The sequence below is a fragment of the Coccinella septempunctata genome, chromosome 5 (genome assembly GCF_907165205.1).
Source record: "Coccinella septempunctata chromosome 5, icCocSept1.1, whole genome shotgun sequence".
Taxonomy (NCBI): domain Eukaryota; kingdom Metazoa; phylum Arthropoda; class Insecta; order Coleoptera; family Coccinellidae; genus Coccinella; species Coccinella septempunctata.
In genome coordinates this window covers 37,635,973-37,649,421 of record NC_058193.1, presented here as the reverse complement: position 1 = coordinate 37,649,421, position 13,449 = coordinate 37,635,973, and the positions used below count along the sequence as shown (strand labels likewise).

The 13,449-nt window shown below is 40.1% G+C and overlaps 1 protein-coding gene and 1 non-coding gene across 5 annotated transcripts in view; one reads left to right on the top strand and one right to left on the bottom strand.

The window, feature by feature from the left end:
• Positions 1–13,449, top strand: part of LOC123312832 (calmodulin-binding transcription activator 1) — a 129,140-nt gene that overhangs the window by 11,522 nt on the left and 104,169 nt on the right. The gene's annotated exons all lie outside the window — the stretch shown is intronic.
• Positions 560–632, bottom strand: Trnav-uac. Its single transcript has one exon. It is a non-coding gene; the product is annotated as a tRNA-Val (tRNA).

Sequence of the window (13,449 nt, the reverse complement as noted above, 5' to 3'; positions counted from 1 at the left end):
AATATTCCAGAGATACAAATTAGTTTTTGAATCAAGATGACACCACTAGAAAGTTATGTCAGAGACTTTGTTAGTTTGATGTTGATTTTCTTCCATGGATACTATGATTTGATTTATTCGAACACATTCAATTAAGGTAGAATTCTTTCTGATACTCCCATCATTCATCCATAGTGATAATCGTGGTAATTTTAAGCCATAAATCGTTTTGATATACGGTGCAGGGACAGTGAAACTTGTCGTTAACAACGTCTTATAAGTGCAATCCTTTAATTAATCCTGTTAGGGGGCAGTACTGGGCAATACCAATTCACAGGGGACTGTGCTGTTGTTTGGAAGTTTCGTTTACGTGTAAATTTATAATTTTTCGAGACTCTTATACGAATTGCGGTGAGTACCTCATTCAATCATTTTTCTCGTGGTGAAGCTAGTGAAGTGACACTTTGTGCATCAACGAAGGAAACATTTCTCTTGAACTGGTGTCGATCTGAATCGTTCATTTATAGCACTGTACGTTCGAAGTTTCGAGTCAAATTTTGGAGAAATGACGAACAAAAGGTGGTTCCGCCCGGGATCGAACCGGGGACCTTCTGCGTGTAAAGCAGACGTGATAACCGCTACACTACGGAACCTCGTTATGTGTTTTAACACCAACTTTTCGATTTGTGGTTTCGTTTGAAGGAGTGAAAGGATTGGATTCCTACTATGTATTTCTAGAAGACTATCTTGTACTGCGCGTTGTTGTTCGATCAGTTCTACAATGTTTATATACCCCCAGAGTGGCGACAACGGGTCATAAAATTGTCAAAAGTCCGCCGTGTATTGTGAAGGACGTTGACAAGTAATCATAGAAATAATATTGATATAGGTTAGAAAATCTATGCAAATAACAGTCATTTTGACGACCGACAAAACGTGACGGATCAACTAATAGAAAATGAAACAGACATAAGTCACACTCTTGGAGGTACGTGTGTTTCATCCCAAAACTGCCTGAAGGAATCACCAAGAAGTTTGACCAGAGGCCCTATTGAGTGATATACGTACGAAGGCGCCACCTATCGCCGAATAGACAAATGTCACGTGTAAACCGCACATACCGTTTGTTGATCCCTGTCAAATGGATTTGAGGGCTAGGATGGAGAGTGACCACATAGTTAAAGCTCATTATTTTGACGTTCAGTAGACTTTCATCTTTCTGAAGCGATATTTTCGGTAGAAGTCCCTTCCCTGTTCGACCATCATCATTTCTATATTTCCAGCGGGATTTGGGCCCGGATTTTTGCCCATTTCGGAACGTGTACAGTAATGGCGTCGTTTCCAGCGATCAATTACAATCGGAATTGACGTATTCCCAGTCCATGAACTTCGAGAACAAAAAGCCATAAACCCAAAGTCGACAATGGCCCGTACCCGTCCTGTTGCAATATTTAACATATCATTTCCGTCCCGGCGAACGAATCACAATCGACGTCGCGGCGTCGAACAAACGCGGATCGCATAATGGGGCCCGCGCTCAAAACAAACTCAAATGTTTGAGCGATGAATTATTGGACGCTCGACCTCCTAGCCCCCCTGGCCCCCCCTCGAAAACGCGACGCGTCGCTAAATCATCGACTACATATTGTACGCACTTTCGATATAATGCCGATTCGTTCGATTTATCGGTTCTACTTGTTTGTTTTCCGGCACCGGGGAATTTGTTTTCTTTGTGAGGTTTTCGTGTTTCCATTGTCGGCCGGTCGGTCGGCCGCGGTCGGCGATGTTTTGTTTGTCGCGTTTCTGGCCGCGCGGTATGTAATTATGCCGGTTTCATTGGCCGGCATTGTTGGGCGATGTGAAAAGGGCGCGGGGAAAAAATTGATGAGTGATAGTTCGCGGGGAAGTCGACGGAAAACGAGAGTTTGGGAGGTCTCAGCTCCCGTAGATTTCGCTGAAAACATACCTGAAATGAAAACGAACGAAATGGTTTCGCTGATACGAGGAGATTTCGGACACCAGTTCGAAAAAATTGAGGATAAAATTGGTCTGGACCAATTTTGTTATTAACAGAATTCATTGGTGAGACACTGCTGTCCTGCCTCATAGGACGAGCCGCCTCTGTCCTCCATCACCGATTCTTTCGATAAAGAGCGTTACAATGGTAAAGGTACAGTTTGAGCAGAGGTTAACTTAATGGGGTACCATACAATTCTGCGTATTATACAAGAGTTTAAGGAAAAACACCAGTAAAGAACTCTTTCTCCTCCTGGGTGTACTGGATTGTAGGAGATGAAACTGTTCACAAAATAAGCTGAAATTTTTCATCTTGAAGGGCATCTGGCACTGCAAAAATTGATCCGTTTCTCGAAGGAAAAGAAAATCCATGGAGTCTTCTCCAAGTTACCAGAAATTCTATTTGAATTGCCATTGCCATTGCCAAGGCTTCAACCCAAGCACAAAAACTCGATTTCGAAAATCTCGATTTTTTGAGTCAAGAATGAGCAAGGGGTTAAACCCCCTTAAAATGACCTATTTGCTACTCTGTCTGAAAATCAGGGAGTTCTACTACTGTCCTAGGATATGGAGTGCATAGAATTTGTTTTGAAGATTCTAGAAAACCAAACAGTTGATAATTAAATAGAGAATCGCACTCCAGAGCGCTCTTCGAAGTCAACTGGGAAATGAAAAGTGGAAAAACAAAAAAAATATTTTCTCCTAAACTGGGACAGATATTTTTGAAATTTTGGTATGGAAATATAGGTTTTCGAACACGCTGAATCTATTGCGAGCAATTTCGAGCGCTTATCTCCCTTCGTTGAGATTTTCATCTAGGAAATGGCATTTTGCAAAAATTGCGAATTCCACTTTAGAATTCGTCAAGACCGAACGGTTATGCCGAGATGGATAAAATTCTCAGATTTATTACTAGAAGAGATGCTCTTTCAGAATATATATAATATTGGATCGACGATAATTTTCCTGGAAGATAACCGACTCGAAAGTTGACCATCGAAAATTCCCAAAAAGTTGGGTCCATTTTAAAACTTCCTCAAGACCAAACGGTTGTGCCGAAATGGATGAAGTTCTCAGATTTTCTACTAGAAGAGTTGCTCTTTCAGAATATGTATCACGTTTAGATCTACGATTATTTTCCTGGAAGATAAATTACTCTAAAGATGACCTTCAAAAATTCTGAGAGCGTATCCCCCTTTGTTTAGATTTTCATTTGTGAACGGCAGTTTACGAAAATTGCAAATTTCGACCTGCTATATCTCCTGTTATATTCCTCCGATTCTATAATCAGCGTTGCCAAGGCTTCTTCTATAACCTAGCACGAAAAATCGATTTCGAAAATCCCGATTTTTCGCTCGAATTAAACCAGGTCAAGATTTTTCTTAGATTTGAAAAGTCATAACAAAATTTCGATCACAAAACTCCATCAGCACACAACAACGTAACAAACTTCGTGTAAGATGGACACATCCAAATAGTTCGGGAAGAGATCGCTCATTAACCAACCATCACTCGCAAAATTAGCTTCCAACTCGACAAAACACCACCAGACATCTCAGCCATTGTCGTTTTTGCTCTCGGCCCACGTGAGCGTGAAGATACCCAAAGATCGTCGAATTAATTAGGTCCGAAATCGGCGGGGGGCTAAAACAAACCGGTGACAAACTATGAATGGCGGCATCGGAGGTTCCGTAGGAGAGTAGACGCGCGCGGTATGTTGTTCGTCGACGGTTAACAAGATATAATCATGGTTTGATTAATGGCCGGCCGTAATGCCTGGTGAGAGACTCGCAGTCTACGCGGATGATTAATTAATATATCGCCGTTTGCATGAGGCGAGAACGGAAAGAAGCGGGATGACGTGCGTCTGGAAGGCCGAGACGGGGGGTGGAAATAATGGTTTCGGTTTCTCCATTTTTCCAGAAGGATCATTCCCCGGTGATGGATGCGATTTTTTTCTCTGTGCAACGAGATGGGGGTCGGCGGATATGGTAACTTCGCCAAGGTGGATCCCGAGCTTTTTTGCATTTTTTCGAAGCGCAGTACATCGGCAAGTTTGCTGTTTAGTCATGCGAAAGATTATTGCATTCGTCATGGTGATCCCAACTACATCTTCTGAGAAATTCATAAACTGTAATGATTCTGTGGATAATCTATCTACAGATTTAGAAATTTTGAGAAATTACTTTTTCGAGTGGCGTGACTCTGAAACGACCTGTAGACGACCTAGTATAATATGTAGTTTCATGTGTAACTGTAGTTGTACGAGGATATATTGAAAAATTCTCAGCCTACTATAGAACCAAGCAAAATTTCAATGTCAAAATATTTCAATACTCAACATATTCTCCTCTTAATTGGATACACTTATTACAGCGAACCTGCAACGTCTCTAGACCTTAAAAAAATGTTTCTTCTTGTTCTGCAAACCAGACCTCCACAGCTTCAATAACTGCCCCTATGTTTTCCATATCCTAGGAAAGAAATAGAACCACCTGATTTTCAGACAGTGGAACAAAAGTGTCATTTTAGGGGGGTCTAACCCCTTGCTCATTTTCGACCCAAAAAATCGAGATTTTCGAAATCGAGTTTGGGTGCTTGGGTTGAAGCCTTGGGAATGCTGATTATAAAACCGGAAATCCCAATTAGATCGGACGAATATAACAGGAGATATCGCAGATTGAAAATTGCAATTTACGAAAAATGCCATTTCTAAGATGAAAATCTGAACAAAAGGAGATAGGCTTTCCAAATTGCTCGCAATAGATTCAGAGTGTTCGAAAACCTATATTTTCATACCAAAATTTCAAATATATGGCCTAGTTTAGGAGAAAATAATTTTTTTTGTTTTCCCACTTTTCATTTTCGAGTTGACTTCGAAGAGCTCTCTGGAGTGCAATTCTTTATCGAATCCCGAACTGTTTGGTTTTCTGTAATCTACGGAACAAATTCTATGCTTTCCATATCCTAGGAAAGTAATAGAACCACCTGATTTTTAGACAGAGGAACAAATATGTCATTTTAGGGGGGTCTAACCCCTTGCTCATTTTTGACCCAAAAAATCGAGATTTTCGAAATCGAGTTTTCGTGCTTGGGTTGAAGCCTTGGCAATGCTGATTATAAAACCGGAAATCCCAATTGGATCGGATGAATATAACAGGAGATATCGCAGATTGAAAATTGCAATTTACAAAAATTGCCATTTCCAAGATGAAAATCTGAATGAAAGGTGATAGGCTTTCCAAATTGCTCGCAATAGATTCAGAGTGTTCGAAAACCTATATTTTCATACCAAAATTTCAAATATATGGCCCAGTTTAGGAGAAAATAATTTTTTTTGTTTTTCCACTTTTCATTTTCGAGTTGACTTCGAAGAGCTCTCTGGAGTGCAAATCTCTATTGAATCATCAACTGTTTGGTTTTCTAGAATCTTCAAAACAAATTCTATGCACTCCATATCCTAGGAAAGTAATGGAACATCCTCATTTTCAGACAGAGTAGCAAATAGGTCATTTTAAGGGGGTCTAACCCCTTGCTCATTTTTGACCCAAAAAATCGAGATTTTCGAAATCGAGTTTTCGTGCTTGGGTTGAAGCCTTGGCAATGCTGATTATAAAACCGGAAATCCCAATTGGATCGGATGAATATAACAGGAGATATCGCAGATTGAAAATTGGAATTTTCGAAAAATGCCATTTCCAAGATGAAAATCTAAATCAAAGGAGATGGGCTCTCGAAATTGCTCGCAATAGATTCAGAGTGTTCGAAAACCTATATTTTCATACCAAAATTTTAAATATCCGGCCCAATTTAGGAGAAAATAATTTTTTTTGTTTTGCCACTTTTCATTTTCGAGTTGACTTCGAAGAGCTCTCTGGAGTGCAATTCTCTATTGAATCATCAACTGTTTGGTTTTCTAGAATCTTCAAAACAAATTCTATGCACTCTATATCTTAAGACAGTAATAGAACATCCTGATTTTCAGACAGAGTAGCAAATAGGTCATTTTAGGGGGGTCTAACCCCTTGCTCATTTTTGACCCAAAAAATCGAGATTTTCGAAATCGAGTTTTTGTGCTTGGGTTGAAGCCTTGGAAATGCTGATCATAAAACCGGAAATCCCAATTAGATCGGACGAATATAACAGGAGATATCGCAGATTGAAAATTGGAATTTTCGAAAAATGCCATTTCCAAGATGAAAATCTAAATCAAAGGAGATAGGCTCTCGAAATTGCTCGCAATAGATTCAGAGTGTTCGAAAACCTATATTATCATACCAAAATTTCAAATATATGGCCCAGTTTAGGATAAAATTATTTTTTTGTTTTTCCACTTTTCATTTTCGAGTTGACTTCGAAGAGCTCTCTGGAGTGCAATTCTCCATTGAATCATCAACTGTTTGGTTTTCTAGAATCTTCGGAACAACTTCAATGTACTCCATATCCTAGGATAGTGATAGAACATCCTGATTTTCAAACAGAATAGCAAATAGGTCATTTTAGGGGGGTCTAACCCCTTGCTCATTTTTGACCCAAAAAATCGAGATTTTCGAAATCGAGTTTTCGTGCTTGTGTTGAAGCCTTGGAAATGCTGATTATAAAACCGGAAATCCCAATTAGATCGGACGAATATAACAGGAGATATCGCAGATTGAAAATTGGAATTTTCGAAAAATGCCATTTCCAAGATGAAAATCTAAATGAAAGGCGATAGGCTTTCCAAATTGCTCGCAATAGATTCAGAGTGTTCGAAAACCTATATTTTCATACCAAAATTTCAAATATCCGGCCCAATTCAGGAGAAAACAATTTTTTATGTTTTTCCACTTTTCATTTTCGAGTTGACTTCGAAGAGCTCTCTGGAGTGCAAATCTCTACTGAATCATCAACTGTTTGGTTTTCTAGAATCTTCCAAACAAATTTTATGCACTCCATATCCTAAGACAGTGATAGAACATCCTGATTTTCAGACAGAGTAGCAAATAGGTCATTTTAGGGGGGTCTAACCCCTTGCTCATTTTTGACTCAAAAAATCGAGATTTTCGAAATCGAGTTTTTGTGCTCGGGTTGAAGCCTTAGCAATGCTGATTATGAAACCGGAAATCCCAATTGGATCAGATGAATATAACAGGAGATATGGCAGATTGAAAATTGCAATTTTCGAAAAATGCCATTTCCAAGATGAAAATCTAAATGAAAGGAGATAGGCTTTCGAAATTGCTCGCAATAGATTCAGAGTGTTCGAAAACCTATATTATCATACCAAAATTTCAAATATCCGGCCCAATTTAGGAGAAAACAATTTTTTATGTTTTTCCACTTTTCATTTTCGAGTTGACTTCGAAGAGCTCTCTGGGGTGCAATTGTCTATGGAATCATCAACTGTTTGGTTTTCTAGAATCTTCCAAACTAATTTTATGCACTCCATATCCTAAGACAGTGATAGAACATCCTGATTTTCAGACAGAGTAGCAAATAGGTCATTTTAGGGGGGTCTAACCCCTTGCCAATTTTTGACACAAAAAATCGAGATTTTCGAAATCGAGTTTTTGTGCTTGGGTTGAAGCCTTAGCAATGCTGATTATAAAACCGGAAATCCCAATTGGATCAGATGAATATAACAGGAGATATGGCAGATTGAAAATTGGAATTTTCGAAAAATGCCATTTCCAAGGTGAAAATCTAAATGAAAGGAGATAGGCTTTCGAAATTGCTCGCAATAGATTCAGAGTGTTCGAAAACCTATATTATCATACCAAAATTTCAAATTTATGGCCCAGTTTAGGATAAAATTATTTTTTTGTTTTTCCACTTTTCATTTTCGAGTTGACTTCGAAGAGCTCTCTGGGGTGCAATTGTCTATGGAATCATCAACTGTTTGGTTTTCTAGAATCTTCCAAACAAATTTTATGCACTCCATATTCTAAGACAGTGATAGAACATCCTGATTTTCAGACAGAGTAGCAAATAGGTGATTTTAGGGGGGTCTAACCCCTTGCCCATTTTTGACCCAAAAAATCGAGATTTTCGAAATCGAGTTTTTGTGCTTGGGTTGAAGCCTTGGCAATGCTGATTATAAAACCGGAAATCCCAATTGGATCAGACGAATAGAACAGGAGATATTGCGGATTGAAAATTGCAACTTTCGAAAAATGCCATTTCCAAGATGAAAATCTAAACGAAAGGAGATAGGTTTTCGAAATTGTTGGCAGTAGATTCAGCGTGTTCGAAAACCTATATTTTCATACCAAAATTTCAAATATCTGGCCCAGTTTAGGAGAAAATAATTTTTTTTCTTTTTCCACTTTTCATTTTCGAGTTGACTTCGAAGAGCTCTCTGGAGTGCAATTCTCTATTTAATCATCAACTGTTTGGTTTTCTAGAATCTTCAAAACAAATTCTATGCACTCCATATCCGAGGACAATAATAGAACGTCCTCATTTTCAGACAGAGTAGCAAATAGGTCATTTTAAGGGTGTCTAACCCCTTGCTCATTTTTGACCCAAAAAATCGAGATTTTCGAAATCGATTTTTCGTGCTCGGGTTGAAGCCTTGGAAATGCTGATTATAAAACCGGAAATCCCAATTAGATCGGAAGAATATAACAGGAGATATCGCAGATTGAAAATTGCAATTTACAAAAAATGCCATTTCCAAGATGAAAATCTAAACCAAAGGAGATAGGCTTTCGAAATTGCTGAGAATAGATTCAGCATGTTCGAAAACCTATATTTCCATACCTTACTTCCGGATCTCTAACATTGTTTGCTATATAAAAAATAAAATTTTTGTTTTTCATTTTTGGGTATTTTTTCAAACAACTCAGATTCTTTTCGTATCCTTGGAAAATATTATAATGCCCAAATTGTCACACAGGGAGAAGAGATAGATCGTTTCAGGACTGTTCAGGCTGTATCTTGTTCATTTTTGAACCAACCACACTTAACCTTCAAGCACGAACTCCTCTTCGAATTTCTAGCTTTTATCTCGCGACGCTTCCAGAGATAGGTACCAGAACGCCATCTCAACCCCCCCGGCGTCGATTACTTATTCATTCAAAAACATAAATTCCAACTGAGCCACATTGAATCAGATCCGTTTTTGATCGCCGTCAGGCCGAAACAATTGCGTAGCTTGCTTTCTATTCATTTCCTTCCACTTCCATTCAGATCGGAAAATATTACCTACAGGAAGGGGGGAAAGCTCTCGGCTCGTTTCGTTTTTTCGATATTCCAGAAATATTCGTCCGATCGTTGGCTAATATTTATTGTTGGGGAACGGTCTGGAATTGAACCGGCGTTCTTTGTGTACTCCGTCTTCGACTTACACAGGTTGATCTCAAGAGCGAGGCTTTGTTCGACGGAAGGTAGTCCTCCATAAAATAAACTGCTCCACATGAGTTAGGGATAATGACTTAAATTGCAAAAAAATATAGTTATAAAATAAGATTTTTCTGATGAAAATTCATATTAATATGATTTCAAGTTGCAATGTAATTTTAGCCTGTAGGTCTGCAGCGTATACAGGTTAAGAAAAATCGAGTAAAGTAACGAAATTTTATTCCCAGAGAATTCGAGCATTTTAAGACTATCAATACAATGTATAGCCTCCACGGGCATCAATAACAGCTTGACATCATCTTTGCATACTATACACGTGGTTGTTGAACATTTCTTACCTAATTACTACCTAATGAATATTAGGTAGTACATATATACCTAATGAATATTAGGTAGTATAATGAAAAGTGATAACGCCTAAACGGCAATGAATAAAATAATGAGGATAAATTCAGATGCATACCACCCCACGATATGAATATCGACAAGTGTTACGATCTGAATTGAGCTGGCCAATTTGCCATCGTCAAGGCCCCAAATGGGGTACGCTCCACCGAAGAAAACCATGGTCAGCATCTGCTTTTCTTCGGTGGAGCGTACTCCATTTGGGGCCTTGACGATGGCAAATTGGCTAGCTCAATTCAGATCGTAACACTTGTCGATATTCATATCGTCGGATGGTATGCATCTGAATTTATCCTTATTATTAGGTAGTATTCTTCATATTTTCTCGTATAATGAGCCGTTTTCGAGTAATTTAATGAATTCAAAAGTATCTGTGGAATTTGAAAAGTTTGTTGCTTTGGCTGAATACAATTTTGTTTCAAAGATCCACAGATGTGTAGTGTCACAGGTTCAGCTAGTTATTCTGAAGGAAATTTTGTTCTTCCAAGGGTGGCACAGCTCATTATGAAAACTTAAAATGGCCATATCTTCTTATCAGGGCAGAATCGGAAAAAATGGTACAGGAAAATAGTGTTTCTTTTGAACTCGAGAGACTCTTTAAATATCTGTACGAGTGTATAATCTAGAATCTGCTAGCCGTGTGGGTTGTTTTAGTTCGTAAACTATAAGCAAATTCGCATTCTGCCACCTGATGGTGTTTCATCGACCTGGTGCCGGAAACATCAGCTAGAGAATTCACCCGGATATCATTTTACCCCATCCGCGTCATCACCATAGCCTGGCTTATGTGCAATTACGTTCATCGCCTCCCGAAAATACACGTACGTAAAATGCACATCAAACAAGCCGCCCTCGTATTATCGCGGCAGTTTTTATTTTCCGAACAAACAGCGCTGGAAAAACAATAACGCGCCTCCGTGACGTTCCATTCGCAATATAGCGAGGACCCGGGAAGTGTGCTGTTAACAACTACGAATGAAACACTGTTACTGCCTTCCGATGGCCCTTTGAACGGCCGGCAGTTATTAAAAAGGTACTAGTGTTGTTTGTGCGCGTCGTTAACATTATCTGTTGTCGGCAACTCAAAGGTAAATTAATAATAAAACTTGGCGCTATGTGGAAAAACGGAATTATTGGGCGGAAGACTCGGCAAGCTGTTGCTCTCGTTTGAAACGCTTCACAAACGAAAAATACTTCACGACTGGGTCTATCGGTGCATAGTGGCACTCTGCCACTAGCCTTCCATCCAGAAGAGGAATGAGTGAATGAGTAAATTCACTAAATTCCCAGCGAACAAACAGATCCGAAGACGCAGAGCTTTCCCGCGGCCAAAGCATCGGAAAATGGTATATGGAGGCGGTCGAAGGCGCAATAATTCCGGAAAAACGAGGTCGAGTTGTCAGGGCGTGAAGTGGCCGAGGAACCCTCTCGAATTTGAGGCGACACGAGTAGGTGTTAAATCTGGAGAGCGTAATGGGACAAATGAGATGTGTGCGGCCAAACATGACAGCGGCTCGAAATCATCTGACCCAGACTCCCGTTCCCGGTTGGGACGACGCCAAACGACGATGCCCAATGATGGAGCACCGGTTTTCAAGGAAAAAATTGCGATGGCAGGTTCGACGTGAACTCCTTCAGATCCGGCTGAAAAAAGCTCTCGTTAACGATCAGTAGGTTGGACAATTTCGCCCAATAAATCGCTATACTGACATTTCGTCAATCTTCTCGCCTTTTTTCAGAAGTTTGGTACTTTGCATATGTTCGTGAATGTTCATATTTTGAAATGAAGTCAGTTTGTCAACGGCTTCGATTCAAAACGAGTTTTCTGAAAATGCCAAGACGTAAATTAACAAACGCTGAGGCTAATAGGGCTGTCGGAATGCTACAGGGTGGCCTAACTCAGGTTGTTGTAGCGGAAAGGCTCCAAGTCGGCCAAAGTGTCATATCTCGACTTTGGAATAGGTTCAGGGAGACAGGTTCCGTGTTGGAAAGACCAAGGCTTGGTGGGCGACGAAAAACAACACCTGCTCAGGATCGTTTCATCACCGTTTCGGCGAGAAGAAACCCTACATCTACGAGTAGAATGCTACGGAATAAAGCCATGGAAATTTGGCACATAATCACTCTGTATAGTACGAAAATGTGGGGTTATGAAGCTTGTCAAAACATTTTTGGGTTTTAAATCAACGCTATGTTGCCCGTTCTACGTAAAAGTTTGTGTTATTATGTATTTTATCACAATGTCAAATCTCTTCGAAAAATATGTGTCGAACATAATTGAAGGCATACCAACTCCAGTTATTTGCATGGAAAATACAAGAGTTGTATAGAATTTTATTATCTACAACTTTTATAATGAATATAAAAACGAGTGGAGGTACAGGAAGGGCGGTATTTGATGCATTTTCATCATCTTCAAACTGCCAGATCAAAGAATCCTCCTTGATAAGTGTCAAATTTATGTTGATAACGGCGTGAAGACAAATTATTGAATTCTGACAAAAAAAAACTCTCCGGATGGGACTCGAACCCGCGACTCCTCGATTGCCGGTCGAGTGCTTTTACCTCTGAGCTACCAGAGGACGGGAATTTCAACCGTCATCTCGGAGAACCGCTTCTCTTCAGAAGTATTCAAGTCTCGTGAAGAAGAATGAAGAAGTCTGGCGAGGATATTTCCTTGGTTTCGGGAAAAACACCTTGTTAAAAATTCATAGGGGAAAAAATTCATTTATCGCAATCCTTAAGGCTCTCCCTGTATACGCGAGTGGTTGAAACGTTCACGTGCTGCAGGATTTGGAGCCGGCACGGTTCTGCGTTAACGATCCCACAAATCGAGACCTATCGGTCCGTGGCACGATTGAAATGGACGACGACCGACCGACGGTACGTTATCGGATGACCCTCTCGATATGCTAAATCTAATCGCAAACGGCCGCGCTGACGGATGGTCGTTCGACGTGGCCGCGGTCCGCCGCAGCCGCCTCGATATTTCACCGTACACCTTTTCGTAATTCTCGCTTTTATAATTGCCCCGGAACGGCGATTGGGCCGTACGAGAGGGCGGTTATTTAAATTCGGCACGAGATCCGCCGGAAATTGAATGACCGCGGGGTGGCGTGTAACAAGACTCGGATCGCCGTCCCCGGTAGCTGTGGAAGGGACGCGATCCGAAAAAGAGCCTGGATAAACAGGGACCGGGATGGAATATCGTTGATGTACGATTATATGGATTCGGGCGATACGGATTGTCACCGGCTACGCTGGGAGGGAGTTTCCTTCCATTTCCATTTTATGGAAATAACCACTCAAACCTCAAACTTAGTCATTCGGGGCAACAGTGCGCACTTTTGCCTTTCAAGCCATACCCTGTTCCAAATGTTGAAGCTAGGAAAATTAAAACATATCCATAAGATAGAGAATTTTCTAATCTTTAAAAAAACATCAGAAAGCAAACAAACAAAAACGTTTTCTTTCCGCAAAAAAGAATTTAATAGAGAAAGTCGGAGTGCGTTCACATGCCCGTATTGCGGGTAAGTGTGCGCACCCTCACTGGGTAAGTGAACGCAGTGCTTAGTGAACCACACAATAAAAAAAAATCACAAAATAATGTCATCAAAATGTTACAATATCAAAGAAATGCTGTTTATTGTCAATACAGAAGCGCCTTTTTATAAGCACTGCATTATTGTTCGTGCCACAATTCCTGGT